This window comes from Podarcis gaigeae (genome assembly GCF_964106915.1).
Source record: "Podarcis gaigeae genome assembly, chromosome: Z".
Lineage (NCBI taxonomy): Eukaryota > Metazoa > Chordata > Lepidosauria > Squamata > Lacertidae > Podarcis > Podarcis gaigeae.
The window spans coordinates 14,990,011-15,012,753 of NC_139691.1; the positions used below are offsets into that span (position 1 = coordinate 14,990,011).

The 22,743-nt window shown below is 43.9% G+C and overlaps 2 protein-coding genes and 1 long non-coding RNA gene across 20 annotated transcripts in view; 1 reads left to right on the forward strand and 2 right to left on the reverse strand.

Annotated features, from left to right (window-relative positions):
- Positions 1 to 19,808, reverse strand: part of GFI1B (growth factor independent 1B transcriptional repressor) — a 30,060-nt gene extending 10,252 nt beyond the window's left edge. Inside the window, exons 1-3 of one of the 3 annotated variants that reach the window (XM_083721423.1) lie at positions 19,705 to 19,808; positions 5,925 to 6,015; positions 2,480 to 2,677 (exon numbers count right to left, since the gene is read on the reverse strand). The gene's annotated coding sequence lies outside the window, so the exon portion shown is untranslated. Of the gene's footprint in view, positions 1 to 2,479; positions 2,868 to 5,924; positions 6,404 to 19,704 lie in introns of those variants that run through there. The other 2 variants (XM_083721421.1, XM_083721422.1) reach the window with 2 other exon arrangements.
- Positions 1 to 22,743, reverse strand: part of LOC310836362 — a 59,456-nt gene that overhangs the window by 10,252 nt on the left and 26,461 nt on the right. The window lies entirely within an intron of this gene.
- TSC1 (TSC complex subunit 1) overlaps positions 21,567 to 22,743 on the forward strand; it is a 32,861-nt gene continuing 31,684 nt past the window's right edge. For 4 of the 16 annotated variants that reach the window (XM_083721341.1, XM_083721354.1, XM_083721344.1 and 1 more), the window contains exon 1: positions 21,842 to 21,966. The gene's annotated coding sequence lies outside the window, so the exon portion shown is untranslated. Of the gene's footprint in view, positions 22,277 to 22,743 lie in introns of all 16 variants that reach the window. The other 12 variants (XM_083721349.1, XM_083721356.1, XM_083721345.1 and 9 more) reach the window with 9 other exon arrangements.

Here is a 22,743-nt window from a genome sequence, read left to right on the forward strand (position 1 = left end):
CAGTGGTACCTCGGGTTAAGTACTTAATTCATTCTGGAGGTCTGTTTTAACCTGGAACTGTTCTTAACTTGAAGCACCACTTTAGCTAATGGAGCCTCCTGCTGCCACCATGCCGCCGGAGCATGATTTCTGTTCTCATCCTGAAGCAAAGTTCTTAACCCAAGGTACTATTTCTGGGCTAGCAGAGTCCGTAACCTGAAGCGTATGTAACCTGAAGCGTATGTAACTTGAGGTACCACTGTGCTTATTATATTTATAGCTCATCTTTCATCCAAGGATCTCAATGTGGCATACATGGTTGTTTCTTCCCCCAACTCCTTCTTCCATTATATCCTCTCAACAACCCGGTCAGGTAGGTTAGGCTGAGACAATGGTACTCAAAGCCACCTTCTCGTCCTCTCTAGCAATTGGCCTAGCAACTCACAATTCTGGCTGTCCCCCACCCAAAGTGTGAGAAAGACAAGAAGCACAGATTGTGGGCGAGTGTGGTTTTTTGAGAGAGAAAAGATACTACAACATCATAGCACATAATTGAGAATTTATCGGTGACAGGAGGTCATCTATGGTATGATAAGCAACAAAATTTAGTGTTGCTAAGTCCTGGTTTGGCAGGAGAGGAGAGCAAGTGTACTGGGAAGATTCAAGAACCGTCAAAGAAACATCTAAACATTTCAGTGTAGTTTAGTATAGTATCAAAATAACTTTTTTATTTGCAGAATATGGATAGCTATTTATTCAAAATGAGATACTGCAAGCTCACACCTCTCATTGAGTTTTTATACTTTCTGGGTGCCGCATGATAATATTATAAAGTAGTTGTGTTCTATGTTATAAATCAATATTATCTATGCTATATATCAGGAGTTGTTTATTTTTGCTTTCCTATTTATTTCTTATCAATTAAAAAAAAGGACTGTCTTGAACAAATATTTATTCTGAAATTATGGCCCAGATAAAAAAGTTTGAGAACTATTATTATTATTATTAGATTGCCTTTCACACATATGTCTCAAGGCTATTTAAACAGTCACATCATAAAAAAGTTTTTTTTTTAATATTTAAAACTAAAATGGTTTTAAAAGCAGTAGGCACAAAACAACAACTGAAAATAGAATTTATAACCAATATAAAATGAGCAGAGAGAGGACCTTTTCCTTTTGCACTGAAATCCTCTGACTGAAAACTGTTCAGTGGCAATTACTCACAGCTGTTGACTAAAGGAGTGCAGCCTTAATTCTCTTCCTAATTTACTTACAGTAGGTTAGGGTTGCAATTCTTTACCTGCTTTCCTGAGACCGTCAGAAGGGATTGTGCTTCCCAGTACCATCCTAGCAGTCCAGCATTGTTTTCCAATAATTCCGTAATATGGCTTATAAAATAATAGATTTGTATAGTTGGAATGGACCAGGGGGACATCACATCCAACTCCTTGCAATACTTTCTCTTAATTATTTTGTTATTTCATGTTTTTCCCCAAGCAGTAAAACTCAGGGATATTAGGTTATTTATTTAAAACCTTATTTCTCCTGTGCTAACAAGGCTTAACCCTGGCTGGGAACATCATGGGACAGTTGGGTAAAGTCCCAACTAAATTTATTGCATTTATTTCCCACCTTTTCTCCAATTTGCTCAAGGTAGCCTACACAGTTCTTCTCCCACTCTTAATTTAACCCCCACAACAACCCTGTGAGGTAGGTTAGGCTGGGAGACAGTGACCGACCCAAGGTCACACCTATTGAGCTTAATGGCTAAGGCAGGATTTGAACCCTGGTCTCTCCCAGGTTCTAGTCTGAAACTCCATACTACACCAATTCTGTACACAGGGCGGACCCATTGAAATCTATGGCTTGGAACCTATGAAGTCCTCCTCAGAGTTACCTAAGTTAGTTGTGCCCATTAATGTCAATAGGTCTCCTCTTGAGTAGAATTGAAGGTAGATTTAACCCAGTGTAGAATTATAGAATCATAGAATTGTAGAGTAACCCCACTTACCTGGGAGTCAGCCTCACTGAATTTGGTATTTATTTAATGTCACAAGATTTACACACCTCTTGGTTGTAATAAAATCTCAAAGCAGTTTAGAAAAATTAATAAAATAATATAATTACCAGTAAAAAAAAGAGATCACGTTAAAAACAGGTTAAGCTTAAAAAAAACACCACCTAGATTAAGATACATGTCCGCTTTCTACATGTCCGAATAGGCTTGCCCAAACAAAAAAATATAGTAACTTCTATCTGCAACCCTCTTCCAGCACAGCTTTTCAGAAGATTTGGTTTCTATTACATCAATACAAGCTTTAACCTAGCTCTTGGAAGTGAACTGTAGGTCTTACTCAGTGTTGGTCCTACTTAGAGTAGATCCATTGAAAAATATGGACATGACTTGGCCCATTAATTTCAGGGGGCTACTTGGAAAACTTTGGATACAATCCTTTAAAAAATTATTATTATTATTATTAGTGAAGGGGGGAAATTACCTGTTATTGCAGAATTGCTGAAAGTAGACTTGTTTTTTTCCCTCAGGGACGATCCTCACAGTGAAGTTTCCTTCTCTATGACTTTTCCACAGTCTTGCTGTCAGCTGAAGTTAGACACATCTCCCTCTTTCTTCCCCTTCTTCACTTTACCTCATTCTCCTCCCTGATTTTTCAATCTGATTATACTCATGTCAAAATCTGGTGGTGAACCAGGCAGCCAATGAGGAACTAAACCCCTCCACAGTATTTGCTTATCAAAACCTCCCAGGCTTCACGACCTTGAAGAGAATATTGTGTTGCTCAAGTCCCAGAAGTGACACCCTTTCACAGACGGTTGGTGACTTTTTATTTTTTATTTGGTAGAGTGTTCTTTCAAGATACTGATTTTCTAGAAATGGCAAAGGAAAATATAATTTGCCCAAACATACACAACTGAAAAACATGCTGGGCTTTGTGAAGGAAAAGTAGTGTTGCTATTTTTTCACTTAGGGCATTTATGTTAAACTCATGTCAGTCATGATGAATTTATTGGGTGGCTTTACAAAATCCATCCATTTCCTCAGACCCCCACCCCATAACTAGCAATGTGGGGAATTATAATAATACCGCCCTGCCTTGCAAAGCTGAAATAATAAGAAGATAATAAGAGTTCTGCCGCGGCAGGCCAATAGCCCCATCTAGTCCAGTTCTCACAGTGGCCACCAGGCACCTGTAGGAAACTTGCAAGCAGGACAACAGCACTCTTCCCTCCTGTGGTTTCCAGCAACTGATATTCAGAAGATTGGAAGCAGAACATAGCCATGGCTATCTGTCTAACATTCAGTGTCATTGAATAATCACAAGTTCTGGTATTATGAAAGAGGGATTGGTCAAGTGCTTTGAACCCTCTAAATGGGAAACACTACAATTGTATCTAAATACAGACTTAAAGCCGCTCCACAATGTCAAGGACCATTGTTCAAATTTGCTTGCAATCTTTTAAGAGGTGTTTGCATGCATAGCCATCAGACAAATAAACAACTTTCCAAAATACATAGTAAATTTACTACTACTACTACTATTACAATAATTTATTCATATATTGCTTTTCAACACCCCAGAAGTCCCCCAAAGCTGTGAACTACATATTAAAACAACAAAATACAGAATGGAGTACAGTGGTACATCAGGTTACATACGCTTCAGGTTACATACGCTTCAGGTTACAGACTCCACTAACCCAGAAATATTACCTCGGGTTAAGAACTTTGCTTCAGGATGAGAACAGAAATCATGCTCCAGTGGCGCGGTGGCAGCGGGAAGCCACATTAGCTAAAGTGGTGCTTCAGGTTAAGAAGTTTCAGGTTAAGAACGGACTTCCGGAATGAACCCAAGGTAGTACTTAACCCAAGGTAAAGATGAAGGGACCCCTGACTATTAGGTCCAGTCGTGACCGACTCTGGGGTTGCAGCGCTCATCTCGCTTTATTGGCCGAGGGAGCCGGCATACAGCTTCCGGGTCATGTGGCCAGCATGACTAAGACACTTCTGGCCAACCAGAACAGCGCACGGAAACGCCGTTTTCCTATTTATCTACTTGCACTTTGACATGCTTTCGAACTCCTAGGTTGGCAGGAGCAGGGACCGAGCGACAGGAGTTCACCCTGTCACGGGGATTCGAACTGCAGACCTTCTGATTGGCAAGTCCTAGGCTCTGTGGTTTAACCCACAGCGCCACCAGCATCCCTTCTAACCCAAGGTACCACTGTACAATAAAATGGCCTAACAGACTGATTATCAAGTGCAACAATTTTAAAAGAACAAAACCACACATATACGAGGGCCAAAGAAAAGCCCGCCCAAATGATGCCCCCACAAACTCCTATATCCCACTCCCAGCGCCTTGAAAAGATTGAACTGCTGCTTTGATCTAGAGCAGGGTAGTCCAACTTTTCATAGCAAGTGGACTGCAAGAGTTCTTTGACAGGGAACTTGCAGGCTGCCTTGTCGCTTTCGGAATGAGACATAAAGTTCTGGCAGGGTCCTAGAGCCCTTCCACCTCCTTCCCAAAGCCCAGTGCCTCACACCTGCGACCCCCCCCCTCCCCAAATTCTTATTCAACAAAGCTGTCATCTGGGCATGTACAATGGGTGTCTGAAACTTACGCATCTCAACTTAAGCATGGCTCAGGTTTTCAAATCAGATGGAAGGTGGGTTCGTGGGGGAAATGCGTAAAACAACAGTATTTCTGAAGGAACTGCTGGATGCCTATGGATTGTGACTAATGTCATGTGGACTCAGCTTGAAACACCAGAGATAGGCACAGGTAATGCATACAACACAACCTAAGGTTTTTTTGTTTTGTTTTTATAATCAAGTAGCTGTTTTATAATCAAGTAGCCACTCGGGACGCAGGTGGCGCTGTGGGTTAAAGCCTCAGCACCTAGGACTTGCCGATTGAAAGGTCGGCGGTTCGAATCCCTGCAGCGGGGTGCGCTCTCGCTGCTCGGTCCCAGCGCCTGCCAACCTAGCAGTTCGAAAGCACCTCCGGGTGCAAGTAGATAAATAGGGACCGCTTACCAGCGGGAAGGTAAACGGCGTTTCCGTGTGCGGCTCTGGCTCGCCAGAGCAGCGATGTCACGCTGGCCACGTGACCCGGAAGTGTCTTCGGACAGCGCTGGCCCCTGGCCTCTTAAGTGAGATGGGCGCACAACCCCAGAGTCTGTCAAGACTGGCCCGTACGGGCAGGGGTACCTTTACCTTTACCTTTAGCTGTTGCTACTGCCATCTACTGACAGAACGAAAAATTTCACATTTCTCATATTATTGTTGTTATTACAGTGGTACCTTGGGTTACATATGGTTCAAGTTACATACGCTTCAGGTTACAGACTCCGCTAACCCAGAAATATTACCTCAGGTTAAGAACTTGCTTCAGGATGAGAACAGAAATCGTGCTCCGGCAGCGCGGCAGCAGTAGGAGGCCCCATTAGTTAAAGTGGTGCTTCAGGTTAAGAACAGTTTCAGGTTAAGAACGGACCTCCGGAACGAATTAAGTACTTAACCTGAGGTACCACTGTATTATTATTTTATTAAAGATTTTCTTGATTTACAAAAGTGTGTGCAATGTCTCCATATTATTGTTATTGATTGTGGCCCTCAGACACATCACCTTCAATGCCCCCCAATAACCTAGAAGAGGTAGGATTCTCTCATGTTACATATGATCCTCTAGGACAGGGGTCAGCAACCTTTTTCAGCCGTGGGCTGGCCCACCGTCCCTCAGACCATGTGGTGTGCCGGACTGTATTTTGAAAAAATAAATAAATGAACGAATTCCTATGCCCACAAATAACTCAGAGATGCATTTTAAATAAAAGCACACATTCTGCTCATGTAAAAACACCAGACAGGCCCCACAAATAACCCAGAGGTGTATTTTAAATAAAAGGACACATTCTACTCACGTAAAAACACGCTGATTCCCAGACCGTCCGTGGGCTGGATTGAGAAGGTGATTGGGCTGCATCCAGACCCCGGGCCTTAGTGTGCCTACCCCTGCTCTGGGATAAGAACAGAAGAAGAGTCCTGTTGCATCACTGTTACCACTGTGGCCAATCAGCACATTACACACCTGGCGCACTGATGAGGTACCAAGGCCACAGCCTTGAGAGAGGTGCCTGACAGGTTTCAGGGCCTTTTCTGTCTTTCTGTTGCTGCTGCATCTCTTTCACAGCCTTGACATTTCCCTCTCTCAGGGAAGAGAGATGCAGCAGCGAGAGGGGCAGTTCATACCTAACTATGCCAACTTTGAACCAACCCCTTCTAAATTCAGTGACATTTACTCCCAGGTAAGGACTTTCAGGATTCCATGAAAATAAATGAAACTGCTCTTACTCTGAAGTAGATGCAAATGAGCTCAATGGACCTTGCTCTGCACCCTTAAAATACATACATTGATTCCCTTTAGTGATTTGAAATTTTATCAATAAATATTACAGTATAAATTTGTGAAGTCATCGTGGGACTTTTGCACGGTTGTTTTCTGCTATAGCACAACACTGCTACCCTTTGGGATAATAAAATGATAGTAATAATTACAAGGCACACATCCAAGATGGGTGCACTGGATTATAGCCACAAAGTGCATGCTGCAGTAAATCTACAAATCGTAGCTGTGGTTCTTGCAGTGCAGGGGGCTGGATTCACTCAAACTCTACAATTCTATGAAGCGGTAATCTCTTGCAGGATCTCCGTTTTGGCTATTGTGTTGATTGCTTTTTTCTTTTTGCCCAACATTAAAAAGTGTCCTTGGGTAGGGGAATTAGCAGCTTCCTAATCAGCCTGAAAATCAGCTTGCTTTCCTTATAAGGAGGTTGATGTTCAGGGCCAAGCAACAGAGGCCTATGCTAAACTAAATCCTAGAAAATCTTTAGGCTGCAATCCTATACATGTTTTTACTTTTTGTTCAGGCTGACCCTGCCTCATGCTCCCAGGGCTGCATCCTTGAATGGGGGCCTGTGGGAGGTAGCTGGTAGGTGTAATGGGTTTGCATTGGGGGTATTTTTAATCAGAATTGGGAAGTCAAACTGTCCTCTTTATTTATTTATTTTTTATTATTAAGGGGCGGGAGGAGACAGTGCTGTTCTTTTTCAAACACCATGGGCAGTTGGAGGGGAGCCTTGAAGTAGCCACATCTGTGGGCGGTGCTGACCATCTCCATCTACCCAAATGTCCCAGGCTGCAGGTTGATGGAAAGAGCTCAAAAAACGCCTCTTCAGCTCCCAGCTATTCAAATGTTTGTTTTTGGTAAAAGTGAGAAAGGTGGGGCAAGGGGGCGCCATTTTATGGTTTGCTTCAGGCTGCAAAATGTATTTGGCCAGCCCTGGCACTCTAGCACTCTCTCTGTTAAGTTGTGGGTGAACATATCAGATGACACAGCGATTCTTCACAAGCTCTTTTTTATTCACAAGCCAAAACAGAACTGAACAGCAAACAGCTCAGCCAGACTGCTTTTATAGGCAGCCGGCTGTCAACATTGTAGCAACAACAACCCAGGGTTTCCGCCTAAAATAACTGACGTGAACCTGAGTGAAAACTCTCTACACGATACTCCTGGTGGCCAGGGTGAGAACTTCAATACATAACACTCTCCACTTGTGAATCTCAGCAACAGGCATTCAGAGGCATGCAGCCTCTGGCAGTGCAGTGGAGGAGCCACTGTCATAGCCACTGTGGCTCATAGTCATCGATAATCTGTATGAAATGGAAATGGAAACATTTGTAATCCACCAATATCTGGAGGGCAAAAGTTCTGCACTCCTGCACCACAGTACTAGCACGATGTTCAAGTCAAAGAGGTATGCCATATTCACACCATACATTTGGTGCTCAGTTCCCCCAAAGAATTCTGGGAACTGTGGTTTGTGAAGGGTGCTGGCAGTTCTTAGGGGACTCCTATATCCCTCCCTGAGCTACAATTCTCAGAGTGGCTTAATGATTTTTTTTTTAAATAGGGTTTTACATTTATAAACATAAAAATATCACATTGTATAACATCATTCCCCAGTTTCCCCCTTCCTCCATGCGACTTCCCTCAACTTCCTCTTCTTGTTTATTTTAACATCATATCTTCTCCTGCTTATTCGACTTTTTTCTCAACTTTTTGGTATCTTTAAATCATATTCTTATCATTCATTCTTATCATTCTCATATTAACGTCATATTTATAATTACTATATTTATTTTGTTAATTGTCGGTGTTTATTCAAAGCCTGCTAGTGAGTCCAATTCTTTGCCTTGTTTCTGTAAATATGCTGTAAATGGTTCCCAATCTTTTTAAAAATCTCTGTTGTCCTTATTTCGGAGTCTTTCAGTTAGTTTTGCCATTTCACCATATTCCATAAGTTTTTCTTGCCATTCTTCTTTAGTTCATATTTTATCACTTTTCCATCTTTGTGCTAATAACATCCTTGCCGCAGTTGTAGCATACATAAAGAATTTTTGTTTTAGTTTTGGCAAATCTTGACCTAAAATACCTAACAAAAAAGCTTATGGATTTTAAAGTTATCTTAAACGTTTTTTTAATTTCATTATATATCATTTCCCAGTAATTTTTAATTATTTTACAATTCCACCGTGAATAAAAAAAGGTGCCTTCCTTTTTTTTACACTTCCAACACTTATTGGTGCCAGTTTTACACATTTTAGCCATTTTCAAAGGTGTAATATACGATCGGTACATCATTTTCATATAATTCTCTTTTAACAAAGTACAATCAGTAAATTTCAGATTCACTCTCCATAATTTCTCCCAGTCCTCCATTTGTATGTTATGTCCTAAACCTTGTGCCCACTTGAGCATAATAAAAATAAATAAAAAGGGGTTCAGTTACACAGTATCTAGATTCCAAAAAGAAACTGTAGATGAAAACACTAAGCTTTTAAAAAAGATGTGTAACATATTATTAGATTGGAAGACCAAAGACGAAGAGGTGAAATCTGTAATGATCAGAGTGGCTTAGTGATCAATCCCAGGGAACTCCGGAAATGAATTGCAGCTCTGGGAGGAGAAGAAGGTTTTCCTAATGGCTCTCAGCACCAGATTCCTGGACCTAGGATTCATTTGGACCATGACGATTTAAAGTGGTACCATAGGCTTTAATGGTATGGTGTGACCGTGGCCCAGATGACACTACTGCGTGGTCTGATCCAGCCAGGTGGTTCTTAGCATCTTACTGGCTTTTGATGCACACTGCGCCCTCTAAGACATTACAGGCAGAATAAATAAATAAATCATTAAAGGCCATGGACTCATAAGAGGAAATAAGGGTAATGATATAATTGGGGGGGGGGGGATATTTTATGCATTGGGATTCTAAACCCACCCCTCCACCCCGTCTCTTTCCATTAACAAGCCTCACTTGCAAATACCCCTTCCCCAGAATGGTGCACCAATTTATTTATTCCGATGTAATGTTATGCAGATTAAGTCAAGGAGAAATATTATTACTAATTGCTTCCATCCATTCCTTTTCTGAAGCCCCATCCTAATTTAAGTTTCTCCCCCCCTTCTCTTCCCAAGGGAAGATTAAATAAACATGCCTCCAGCACAGCAGGAGGGGGGGGGGGAAAGACTGAAATAAAAATTAATTGTAATTCACAAAGTGGGACAGGATTAGAAGGCTGTTCACATCAAGAAACTGATTCCCCCCTCCTCTGTCTGAGATGGGCTGACCTCTCGCAGGTGAAACTTCAAGGGAAACAAGCATGGAATCCCATGTGCAGGGAATTGTGAAATATGCAGACACAATCCCAGATTGGAGAACCATCTTCAAAGGCTGTTTATGCTAGGTTTTATATCCTGAACCAATACCCTTCTGGTGATAAAAAAGAGCAGCAGTTCTGCAGCCTGACCTTTTGCAGAGTTAGGGCATGCCACTTAGGGGAAGGCTATTGATGGCTACTAATCATGGTGGTTGGAGGTAGTAGAGCTTCTGAACACCAGTTGCTGGAAATCACAAGCGGGGAGTGATCTTGTACTTGGGTCCTGCTTGCCAGTTTCCTGGCAAGACATCTGTTCGGTCATTGTGAGAACAGGATGCTGGAGTAGATGAGCCACTGGTGTGGTCCAACAGACCTGTCATGTTCTTATGGGCTATAGCTCAGTGGTAAGGACCCTGACCATTAGGTCCAGTCGTGGCCGACTCTGGGGTTGCGGCGCTCATCTCACTTTACTGGCCAAGGGAGCCGGCGTACAGCTTCCAGGTCATGTGGCCAGCATGACTAAGCCGCTTCTGGCGAACCAGAGCAGCACACGGAAACACCGTTTACCTTCCCGCCAGAGCAGTACCTATTTATCTACTTGCACTTTGACATGCTTTCGAACTGCTAGGTTGGCAGGAGCTGGAACCGAGCAACAGGAGCTCACCCCGTCACGGGGATTTGAACCGCTGACCTTCTGATCGGCAAGTCCTAGGCTCTGTGGTTTAACCCACAGCGCCACCCACATCCCTTAGGCCTGTATTTTAGCACCTTGCTAAATTCAGTGTCTGGCAGTCCATTTTAGTCCATTGAATAAACCCCAACACTTGCTAGACCCAGGAATTTAGAGGAGGATCTGGCACCCAGGAGTTTAGGGGAATCAAGCCCCCCACAGACTCATAACAATATGAATCCTGAGCCAGAACACGTCAACTGTTTTTTCTGCATTGCTATAACTAGAGTGAAGGAGTGTACTTCATCTTCTCCTGCCTATTCTGAGTGTGATGAGTCAACTTTACCATCATATCAGAAAGGACAGCAGGAGTCCTTGCATCCTACATTTTGGAGAGACATACCAAGGGAATGAATGATTGCCACAAGTCACTTGGAGAGATGGAGTTATTATTCTCTGCAGTTTCAACTTTTCTGAGCAGCATCAATGAAAATCTACATTTCAGCTTCCACAGCCATTGCTGCCACTGAACATGAGGCATCTAGAATCCTGATGATGAACTCTTTATAAAGATCAAATCTATATCAAGCTCACAGGACTGTTGTTTCTACAACCAGAAATATTGTTTTAATGTCGTTTATAATTTCAAACATTGGAAAATAAGTATTTGTATGGGTGGGCTTTGTATTTTTATCATTTTCAATAATTTAAATACCTAATCTCATTTATTTATTTATTAAGTTTACAACACAAACACACACACTCATAAAACAAAAAATGAGACAAAAAAACAGGAGAAAACAATATCAAGGTAATGTACAAAAAAAATTTCAATTCTTCTTTTCTTCCAATTGACTTCCTCCATCCTTATGACGGATCTGTTTTCATTTTTTGTAAACTGTTTCCTTCTTATCTTCCACTCTCTTTTTTTTATTTGGCAGCTATTTCTATAACTATAGGAAGTGATTCAAACTGTAGGAAACAAACCAAAACATGGCTTATGTTCTCCATCCCCAGAAACAAATAAAGAAAATTATTGGTTATGCTTCGAGTGCATGTGGGTAAAGAATGGGTATATAGTGGTACCTCGGGTTACAGGCGTTTCAGGTTACAGGCACTTCAGGTTACAGACTCCGCTAACCCAGAAATAGTACCTCAGGTTAAGAACTTTGCTTCAGGATGAGAACAGAAATCGTGCTCCGGCGGCACGGCAGCAGCAAAAGGCCCCATTAGCTAAAGTGGTGTCTCAAGTTAAGAAGAGTTTCAGGTTAAGAACGGACTTCCAGAACAAATTAAGTTCTTAACCCGAGGTACCACTATACACGTGTATGAAATAACTGCTTGTTAGTACTACTGAGTCAGTTGGCCCATAATTTGTTATATGGGGCTCACCATCTGTTGTTGATACTATACTACACTTTGACCAGTGTGATCAGCAGAGTATGCACAGCTCCTGCAGAGTCTTCAAGCAGAACATTAGAGATTTCCCACTTTCCAGTAGAGTGGTATCTCGGTTTACGAACTTAATCGTTCCGGAAATCTGTTCCTAAACCAAAGCCGTTCTTAAACCAAGGCACACTTTCCCTAATGAGGCCTCCTGCTGCCAGTGCCCTTCCACCATTCGGCTTCTGTTCTTAGACCGAGGTAAAGTTTGCAAACCAGGACACTATTTCTGGTTTTGTGGTGTTCATATACCGAATAGTTTGTAAACAGGGCTGTTCTTAGACCGACTGTAGTCAGCCTTTTCCAGAGTTCCGGGTTAAGAAAACACCTTGCCCACACGGTTCAGTTTTTTTCAGTTTGGCCAGAGGTTTTTGTTTTGTTTTCTGTTTTGCAGAAAGGGTAATTTGCATAAATAAGTGCCAATGTGGTATTTTGTGTTTCATTAATGTCTTGAACAAAAATATATCTTCCATTTTAATTTCTCAATAGTTTTGTAGACTGAAATTTAAATAATGAATGTATTAATAAGGTAGGGTTGCCATATTTCAAAATAAAAATCTGGAAACATGTTGAGCAAATTCGCAAATTTTTTGGGGAAGTTTTCCAGCTATTTTAAAGGAGTATCACCAAAAATGACACTGCCGACATGGGTTGCCATACATCTGTAATTTCCCAGACACTTCAGCGATTTCTGCCAGATGCTGTTAACGAGGGCTGAATTCCTCCTATGTCTGTGAAATCTGGACATATGGCAACCCTAAATAAGACCCACCCCTCTAGCTCTGTTGGAGCTAAAGGTAAAAGGTAAAGGTACCCCTGCCCGTACGGGCCAGTCTTGACAGACTCTGGGGTTGTGCGCCCATCTCACTTAAGAGGCCAGGGGCCAGCGCTGTCCGGAGACACTTCCGGGTCACGTGGCCAGCGTGACATCGCTGCTCTGGCGAGCCAGAGCCGCACACGGAAACGCCGTTTACCTTCCCGCCAGTAAGCGGTCCCTATTTATCTACTTGCACCCGGAGGTGCTTTCGAACTGCTAGGTTGGCAGGCGCTGGGACCGAGCAGCGGGAGCGCACCCCGCCGCAGGGATTCGAACCGCCGACCTTTCGATCAGCAAGTCCTAGGCGCTGAGGCTTTAACCCACAGCGCCACCTGCGTCCCTCTGTTGGAGCTACTTGCCATTAACTTTTGGCCCACCCATGACTATGTAAACAATGTTTTTTTTCTATCTGCTTTATGGGTTTCTTGCAAAAAAAGGCTATATATGGATCCATTTTGAATAAATAAGTTGCCATTCTGGTCCATTTTATTGGATCTCCCAACCCCTTCACAGCTAAAGAAATTACATTAATACCTGTAACTCGTTTTGTCCATTAAGCAATAGTGTCCTTTGCCAATCTAAGCTTTCCATGTTTTTGAATTAACCCAAAACATTTAGAACAGGGGTTAGCAAACTTTTTCTGCAGCACTGTCCCTCAGACCTTGTGGGGGGCTATATTTTGAAAAAATACTAAAAATGAACAAATTCCTATGCCCCACAAATAACCCAGAGATGCATTTTAAATAAAAGGACACATTCTACTCATGTAAAAAAATGCTGATTCCCGGATTGTCCGCGGTCCGCCCCTGGGCCTTACTTGCCTACCCATGCTTTAGAACAAGGGTAGGCAACCTAAGGCCTGTGGGCCGGATGTGGCATAATCGCCTTCTAAATCTGGCCCGCGGACAGTCCGGGAATCAGCACGTTTTTACATGAGTAGAATGTGTCCTTTCATTTAAAATGCATCTCTGGGTTATCTGTGGGGCATAGGAATTCGTTCATTCCCCCCCCCCCCCAAAAAAAAATAGTCCAGCCCACCACATGGTCTGAGGGACGGTGGACCAGCCCATGGCTGAAAAAGTTTGCTGACCCCTGCTTTAGAACTTACACCCTGGTGTGTGTCCTCTTTTAACAGTAGAGGGCACTCCAGTGGTACTATGGGTATAGAGTAAATCATAAGCATAAAAATCAAACTTATTTTAAACAAGTAAATGATGAGGTACATTAAAGTGGATATTTTCTTGTAAATATCATGTCCCAACCTCTGGGTACCTTCAATATATTTATATTTTCCGGTTATTCCAGTTTAATTGCTTTCACTTCTATAGAAAATGAGCCTTTTTTCTCTTTTAAACAGCATTCAAGCTTTAGTTTCTGTTTAAACATAGTTAATAAGTTAACCATTCAAAGTTTTTTCCAAAGTTTCAAAACATTTGGACAAAGGTGAAGAGTTATTTTGGGTTCAATGGCAATAGCAACACAAGTGGAGGGAAGTTAGCTGCTTTTATTAAATAGCAGTCTTGACTACAGCACAAAGCAGCAGTGAAAGAGTATTTAGCAAAATAACACAGCGTGAACAAAATGAAGCTAATTCTGTCATCAAGAGCTGACCAGCCTATTATCTAAATTCCTCCAATCTGTTAAACTAGGCCAATATACTGTACTAGGGAGGGACCAGGGGAACATGGTTTTATAGATTTGAAAAGGGAGTCTCCCTAAACTCTATAAATTAGTAAATGGTAGGATTTTATTTGGAGTATTGAAGGGTAGGTTGGAGGTCAGTGGAAAAGTACAGGCTAAGCTTCCTTCCAAGCCAGAGCCTCACATGAGACAGAGGTGTTAGCATGACAAAAAGTGTTGATGGCCCCTCTAGAAGGAATATTGGGCCTGGGCAGACAGAGGTTGCCATGATGGTGGTGTGGTGGTGGCCCAAAGGGCAACAATAAATGTGGTAATGGCTTACAACAATGGGAAGTGTGTTTGATGTGACAGTAAAAGAGAGGTTTTTAGAGCAAGGTGTACTGAACAGAAGTAAAGGTAAAGGTAAAGGTACCCCTGCCCGTACGGGCCAGTCTTGACAGACTCTGGGGTTGTGCGCCCATCTCACTCAAGAGGCCAGGGGCCAGCGCTGTCCGGAGACACTTCCGGGTCACGTGGCCAGTGTGACATCGCTGCTCTGGTGAGCCAGAGCTGCACACGGAAACGCCGTTTACCTTCCCGCTGGTAAGCGGTCCCTATTTATCTACTTGCACCCGGAGGTGCTTTCGAACTGCTAGGTTGGCAGGCGCTGGGACCGAGCAGCGGCAGCGCACCCCGCCGCAGGGATTCGAACCGCCGACCTTTCGATCGGCAAGTCCTAGGCGCTGAGGCTTTAACCCACAGCGCCACCTGCGTCCCACTGAACAGAAGTAGGGGAGAGCAAAGAGAGATACACCTTGAGCAGGCTGGAAGTCTGACATGGAGAGATGCCTTTGACTCCGGTGCTGTGCTGCTTTTGGAACAAGCTCTGCTTGAGATGACCATGCTATAAGATCTGGACTCCATGAAGACTGAAGGTGTAAATATGTGAATATATCATATTTATTAAAGCTATGACCGTCTCCTCCACATCTTCAATTCTCCAAAGGGGCACAAACTTTGGGTGAGTGTCTGGAACCCCCTGGAATCTTGCTACCGCTCAGCAGAGAGTGGGGGGTTGGTGTCGAACCTTTGTAACACTGGTGTCAAATGTGGGACCTGTGCTTCTGGAGAGAAAGACGTAGGCTAAGGGTCAGCAACCTTTTCCAGCTGTGGGCTGGTCCACCGTCCCTCAGACCATATGCTGGGCCGGACTATGTTTTTTTTTGGGGGGGGATGAACAAATTCCTCTGCCCCACAAATAACCCAGAGATGCATTTTAAATATGTAAAAGCACACACTCTACTCATGTAAAAACACCAGGCAGGCCCCACAAATAACCCAGAGATGTATTTTAAATAAAAGGAAACATTCTACTCATGTAAAAACACGCTGATTCCCGGACCGTCTGTGGGCCGGACTGAGACAGCGATTGGGCTGCATCTGGCCCCCGGGCCATAGGTTGCCTGACGTAGGCGCAACATCCACCTGAGGTAACAATGGAGGGGAGAAACAGTAACACCTTTTGAGCAGTTCGAGTTAGCCTGGAAAAGCACCAGGAGCAGTGATTTGATGAAATGAGGCAGCTGGTGATATAGTGGGGGAGAAGTCTCCTTGCATAGCAAAAATGTGACTCCATTCCAGCAGAAAAAGAGAAAATGGAAGTGCCAAAGAGCAAGAATTGCTACTAGTTGAATTCTACACCACATGTGGGGAGAGTGCCCTGCTGGGTGGTGAGATGCTACAAGGGTCAGGGAGTGATCTGGGAGTCTAGCTGTCAGACCGCCCAGGGTGGCCAGAAATATCCAGAATGTGGGTGGGCAGTTGAAGGGCTTGGACTGTGAGGAGTTGCAGCGTGCAGCTGAAGGCAATGGAGACAAGTATGAGCTGTCTGGAGTGGGGGAGCAGTTGGCTCCCACTGAGTTGGAAGTTGTGCCTGAGGAAATGGAAGAGGCACCAGCACCTGTGAGGAAGGCAGTAAATGCTGGTCTGTCTACCCATGGAAGAGGCAGCAGCTTCCTTTGTGCTCAGGGAGAAGCCAGAAGAACAGTGGGTGACTGCTGGATGGCTACTTTCAGGGGTGCCAGGAGAAAGGGGATATAATAAACGAAAATCTGCCCTTATTCCCTTATGGGGGATACAAGAGCCCTTACAGAGTCCTTTGCAGATTCTCCATCAGTCGGAGGAAAAAACAAGAGGCCAACCAGAGAATACTGAGAAGTGAAGCAGCTCGCAAGCCTGATCTTTGTTGAACTGTTGCAACAGGGTGCTCCCCTCTAACACAGGAAAGGAGGAGGGACCCAGAACCCAGGTGTGCCCGCCCTTATATAGACATTTTAAATTGGCCGCCCTGGAGTCCAAGACCACCCCAGAAACATCATACATCCATCACAGAAGGAGTGTAGCTCAAGACCACCCCCCAGATACATCATACCTATATCACAGAAGGGGTGGTCTACAACAGAAATCTGAGTGCGTTGTTTATCTCTTCTGGCAGACCTGTTAAGGGTCACTTAATTGGATATCCTGGGAAGCCTGGCCAGTCTTTTGTAATGACAAATACTTAGTTCCTAAGCCAGGTCACAGGCTCACCCTATTCATACACAGACATACCCTTAAGACAGGATTTGTGAATGAAAAGACAATGGAGAGACTTTTCCATTTCCTTCAACCTTGCAGAGAAAACATTTGGTCAGTTTGAGAGTCAAAATGGTTCCAGGGCTGTTTTCCTGTGCTGCTTTAGACATGTGGTTTATATATTTATGTACGTGTTTGCTTAGTACATTTATGAACATTTATAAGACCTTTATTTTTTTATTTCAGGGAGCAGACAGCTGAATCGAAACAGGAGGCTTCAGTGCCTGTTGGATTTGGTGAGGGGGGAACGTTGGGGCTTTTGTCCTTTGGATGCCTCCAAATGGCCTTGAGTGGGAGAGGAAATGACCCAATGCTATAAACAGTCCTTAAGTGGACTCTAGCAGTCAGAGCTGCCAAGAGCAATGCGGTCTGGGGAAGAAAGCCACTGGGGAAGTTACATGTCTTTGTTTAGCAGCAGGAGCTGGGCCAGATCTAGGTTTGATGAGGCCCTAAGCTACTGAAGGTAATGGGGCCCATTATATGTCCAGCTGTCCTTTGTCAACAACAAATTGTCGCTGTTTTTTTAGTTGCATATATGCTATATGGTAATTTATGGACCCAATAGGTATCTAAAGCCATTTGCACATAACAAAATATGTATTTTATCAAAGTAATTGTTGAACTATATAAAAAATGAGCAAACCAGTGATATTTTAGGGAGCAGGCTAGCAGGCGGGGTCAATTATTTACGTCATAGGAGCCTACACAACCCAAAACACTGTTGCTGTATGTAGGTTTTATTTTATTTGTTATCTTATATTTTGGAAATGTACATCCAGAGTTGTTTTTTCCTTTAATTTTTTTGGGGCCCCCAATAGAGTGGGCCCCCAAGCTAAAGCTTGTTTTGATTATACATAAATCCAGCACTGACCAGGAGTATGCAAAGAGGCGTTTTCTGGACATCTGTGTGGGTGGGGCGGGCCTGGAGATTCTGAAGAAAGTGCCCCCAGATAAAGCCTGGTGGCAAGATTTTGATTTGGAATATGGGGCAGGAGATGGGGTGGACTGGGCCCCAGGGAGGAGATTCCACATGTGCCAGAGAGGAAACAGCTGGGGGTCCTGGAATTGTGTTTGAAGCAGCTGCATATATTGTTTTGAGGCTGCAGGTGTAAGTTTGGAAGCCCTGACCCACAACCCAGAAGGAATAGCAGGACCCCAGGAAGACTGAACCTATGGATTAACCAACAAGGACTGAGAACTTTGTTTGATTTACTCAGTAGAAAGAATTATGTGGAAACCCCAGGCAGGGTATTGCAACAAGGAGCGGAGGATGGGTTTCTGCTGACTGAACAGATTTACAAAGGGACTTTGCCTGCGGTGTGTTTTGTTTTCTTGAATGCAGTTGTTGGTGGTGGAGCTAGTAAGTGTTTTGTCTAAATTACTCTGTTCAGCTATGTGCTTTTGCATGCTTGTGATAATGGAAACTGTTAATGATGTATAGGAACTGTGCTGATAAGAAATGGTGAAAATGTTGATAGTGATGACGAAGGGCCTCTGGGTTGAGACAGCTCTGGTTCTGAGGCTGGCATCCTGACTTAAACATGCTTTGGAAACTCATAATCTTGGCTGCCAAGTGTGGGTGACTGGGTAAGCTGCACTGGAATGGTTATCAGAGTGTACCTCAAGAGGAAAGAGAAAGCCTGGAGGATTCCAGGGAAGCTGGAGGTCACCTGGATATTAACTGTTCTTGTGTTTTTAAACATGTCACTGCACTATTACCTGCTTTGATGTGTTGCTCTAAATGCTGTAACTTTTATGTTATTTCTTCTGCACACCTATGGAAAGCTGTCTCTTTTTCTAAAAGGGTGGTAGTGCTATAGATTTTGGGGGACCTGCCTAAACCCTATAAATTAGTAAATGGTAGGATTTGATTATTTGGCGTTTTGAAGGCAAGATTGGAAGTCAGTGGAAAAAGTACAGGCTAAGCTTCCTTCCAAGCCAGAGCCTCATCTGAGATAGAGGCGTTGGCATGACAAAAGGTGTCGATGACCCATCTAAGAGGAATCTTGGGCCTGGGCATACAGAGGTTGTCATGATGGTGGTGTGTGTGTTTGAGTTGACTGGAACAGAGAGGTTTTTAGAGCAAGGTGTGTTGGCCAGAATTAGGGGAGAACAAAGAGAGATCCATCTTGGGCAGGTTGGCTGAAGTCGACAAGGAAAGAGGCCTTTGACTCCAGTGCTGTACTGCAGTGGGAACAAGCCCTGCTTGAGATGACCATGCTATAAGATCTGGACTACGACAGTCTTTGCCACGTCTGCCCTTCTCCAAAGGAGCACAAACCCTGTATTCAATTCAACACACATTTCACTATCTAACGAGACCATTGATCCATAAAATGAAGACAATAATCAATGTACTGTACTATAAAATAAAGAAGACAGTATTTTAGATGAAAAAAATATATCATTTTTTTCCCCTTACATGCACTGATGATAGTCAGTTTGGATGGGGGGCTTTTATCCATTCCTGAAGTCACAAAATCAACTAGTAGCTGAAGTGGGTTCCACACAGTCACAAAAACAAGTCACAAAAATGAAGTCACAAGCCACAGTCACAAAAGCAAAGTCACAAGTCAGCCCCATAAAATGAAGAACAAGTCACAGTCAAAAAACCAAAAAAGCCACACAAACCAAAACGCAAAAAGGAACCAGACAATGAAAAGCGACCCCTAAAACAGCAATTTTACATGATTTTTATTAACGAGGCCATTGATCCATAAAATGAAATTAATAAAACAGTACAAAATGAAAATGTGATTTTTTTTTTATTACCTGCGCTGATGATAGCTGTAATAACTATATATAATGACTATAGTCATTGTTTGGATAGGGGCTCAGGGTCCTCTTTCACAATCACAATCGACTTGGCTCCTGGCATTCATGGAGGCCTCAGAGAGCTCCCGCGGCTGGAGCCCAGTCAGGGAGCCTCTGCAGGCCCTGCGGATGTCGGGGCTTGGCTCCCCGCATTCGCGGAGGCCTCAGAGAGCTCCTTAGGCCCTGCGGATGTCCGCGCTTGGCTCCAGGCAGTGGCGAGGCCTCCGAGAGCACGGACAACTTACTTCCGGGTTACAATAGTTCGTAACCCTAAAAAACGTAAGTTGAAGAGTTCGTAACCTGAGGTACCACGGTAAAATCTTTTGGCTACATTTTTCCAGTTACATTTTTCTATTCTAGTTACATCTTCTAGTGTAAGAAAACACTTTTTTGAAAGATACAAAGAGGTGATACATTTGATAAGAAAAACACTTTTTAGAAAGATACAAAAGGGATACCTTTGATAGAGTCAATGGTTGGATTGCTCAGCTACATTCTTTAGTGGTATTACAGTGGTACCTTGGGTTACATACGCTTCAGGTTACATATGTTCAGGTTACATACGCTTCAGGTTACAGACTCCGCTAACCCAGAAATATTACCTCGGGTTAAGAACTTTGCTTCTGGATAAGAACAGAAATCGTGCTCTGGTGGCACGGCGGCAGCAGGAGGCCTCATTAGCTAAAGTGGTGCTTCAGGTTAAGAACAGTTTCAGGTTAAGAACAGACCTCCGGAACGAATTAAGTACGTAACCAGAGGTACCACTGTACAGCAACACAGAAGTAAAAGATACAAGTAAAAAGATAAATTCTTTTGTTAGCATAGAAATACGTAACACTGAGAGGTTCATTTATTATCTACCCTCTCTGAGCATGGTTTCTCTTATGACAGCTCTCAATAGGTCTTTCCTGTGTCTAGCTATGGTATCTCCAGCTGCTGAGAGTGACTTATGAGTTCCTTGTCATGTACATGTGGGTTATTGTCCTGGAATATATTTAATTGTGCTTTTTCTGGAGTTACTTCTATTACCTGTTTCGTTATTTTTTATATTTCCTGCAATATTGGGCCATTGGCTCATAGCTGTCAACCTTCCCTTTTTTTGCAGGAAATTCCCTTATTCCAGCGCCGTTTCCCGCCATTTCCCGCTGCTATTCCGGATTGTTAGATATCCCATAGACTGTCCCTGGAACAGGTAAGTCTGCTGATCCCTTATTTTCAAATCTGAAAGTTGACAGCTATGCATTGGCTTGATCCACCTGGCTCTTCCTAGGTTCTTATGCTGATATATACAGTGGTACTTCGGGTTAAGTACTTAATTTGTTCTGGTGGTCCATTCTTAACCTGAAACTGTTCTTAACCTGAAGCACCACTTTAGCTAATGGGGCCGCTGCGCCACCGGAGCACGATTTCCATTTTCATCCTGAAGCAAAGTTCTTAACCCGAGGTACTATTTCTGGGTTAGCGGAGTCTGTAACCTGAAGCGTATGTAACCCGAGGTACCACTGTAATAGCGATGAATGTTCTTGGAATAAATGTAGTGTTTTAATGCAACCGTGTCTGCTTTCATGAGACGAATGGAAACTCAGATATTGCATAGAAAGTCCAAGGGATCTGCCTTTGTAGCTTTCCCCTCCAGTGAGCTGCGGGCCTATTCCTAGTTCTGACCATTTTCTAATTACGCGGCAGGCGGGTTCAAGTTGTCCAGGCCGCAGTTGCTAACGTAAACAGGGTGGGCGTGGCCCCCAGGGCCGAACCCGGTAGCACCTCCCTCCATCAGCCTTGCTTGTCCGTTTGCAAAAGTTTCCTCCCGCCTTGCTCCCCCACAGAGCGACTTCGCATCACATGACCCACCCCTAGTGCTGGAACCTTTTTCGCCGCGGGCCTCCCTCTTAATCACGAGACCTCTTGGTCGCTTTACGCATTGCCACCCTGTTCTGATAACCGTCCGCCTCCGCCCTAGAGCAAAGGACACCCGAGACGGCACACAACGTGCTCGGGTCTCAATGTCTTAAGAGAAGGGGTCTTGGTTGAGGCGGCAAAAGGATGTGACACCGGGCGGGAGCGGGGGTCGCTTGCGTTGTTGGAGGGGGACTATTTTCTGAAGGAGGGGGCGAAGAGGAGAAAGGCGGCGGCGGGATATCTGGGCGGGGCAAGATGGCGGCGCCCTGTGGGCTTTAGGAGTCCTGAGTGGTAAACAGCTGAGCGTAGGCGAAGGAGGAGCAGCCGCCGGAGCAGAATCGGAAGGGTGAATATCTAGGTTTGGGGTTCGGTAAGAATGAATGGATGACAGTGGGGAAAGCAGGAGGGAAGGAAGAAGAAACGGGGGTAGCGATGAGAGGAATAAGGGGCCGTGGGGAAGGAGTGGTCCATCAGGCGAAAGGAAGCAGGGAAGAGGATGGAGCATGGGGGCAGGGCTGTCTGTGTGTGCATCGGAGCAGAAGGGAGGCGAAGAAACAATAAAGGGGCACCGTGCATTTAAATTGGAGCTTTTTGGTTGAGGGACGCCTTTTTGTCATTGCAACTTTTCAGGTTACCCGTAACAACGCCCCTGAGAGGTAGGTCAGGGAAAAGTGGTGTGTTGATTGGGGGGGGGGGGGGGAGGAAGAAAGAAAGTGGCAATGCGGAGGGAAAGCTAAATATATTGTGGGGGAGGGTCCTGCGGGCAAAGAAATAATAGAGGTAATGCGTCTTTGAATTGAAGCTCTTGCTGCGGAATAGTGTTTGCCTAAAAACAGGGTGGAGAGAAAAATCGAGAAGATGAGGGGAATATCAGTTCTAAGTATTATTTGGGGTAGGGGCCGAATGAGGAAGGGGCACGGTGGGGCGGTGTAGAGAAGCACAATCATAAGACAGCTGCTAAATAATAGTTATAGTGCTTGTTTTGTGATCACAGTGCTTCATGTACCCAGTGCTAGTTCTATTGAAAGCAGACCTATTGATATTAATTGACCTAACTTACCCATGCATCTTAGGCATCAGTGGTTCTACTGAGTAGGACTAGCAGTTGATGCAACCAATTGTT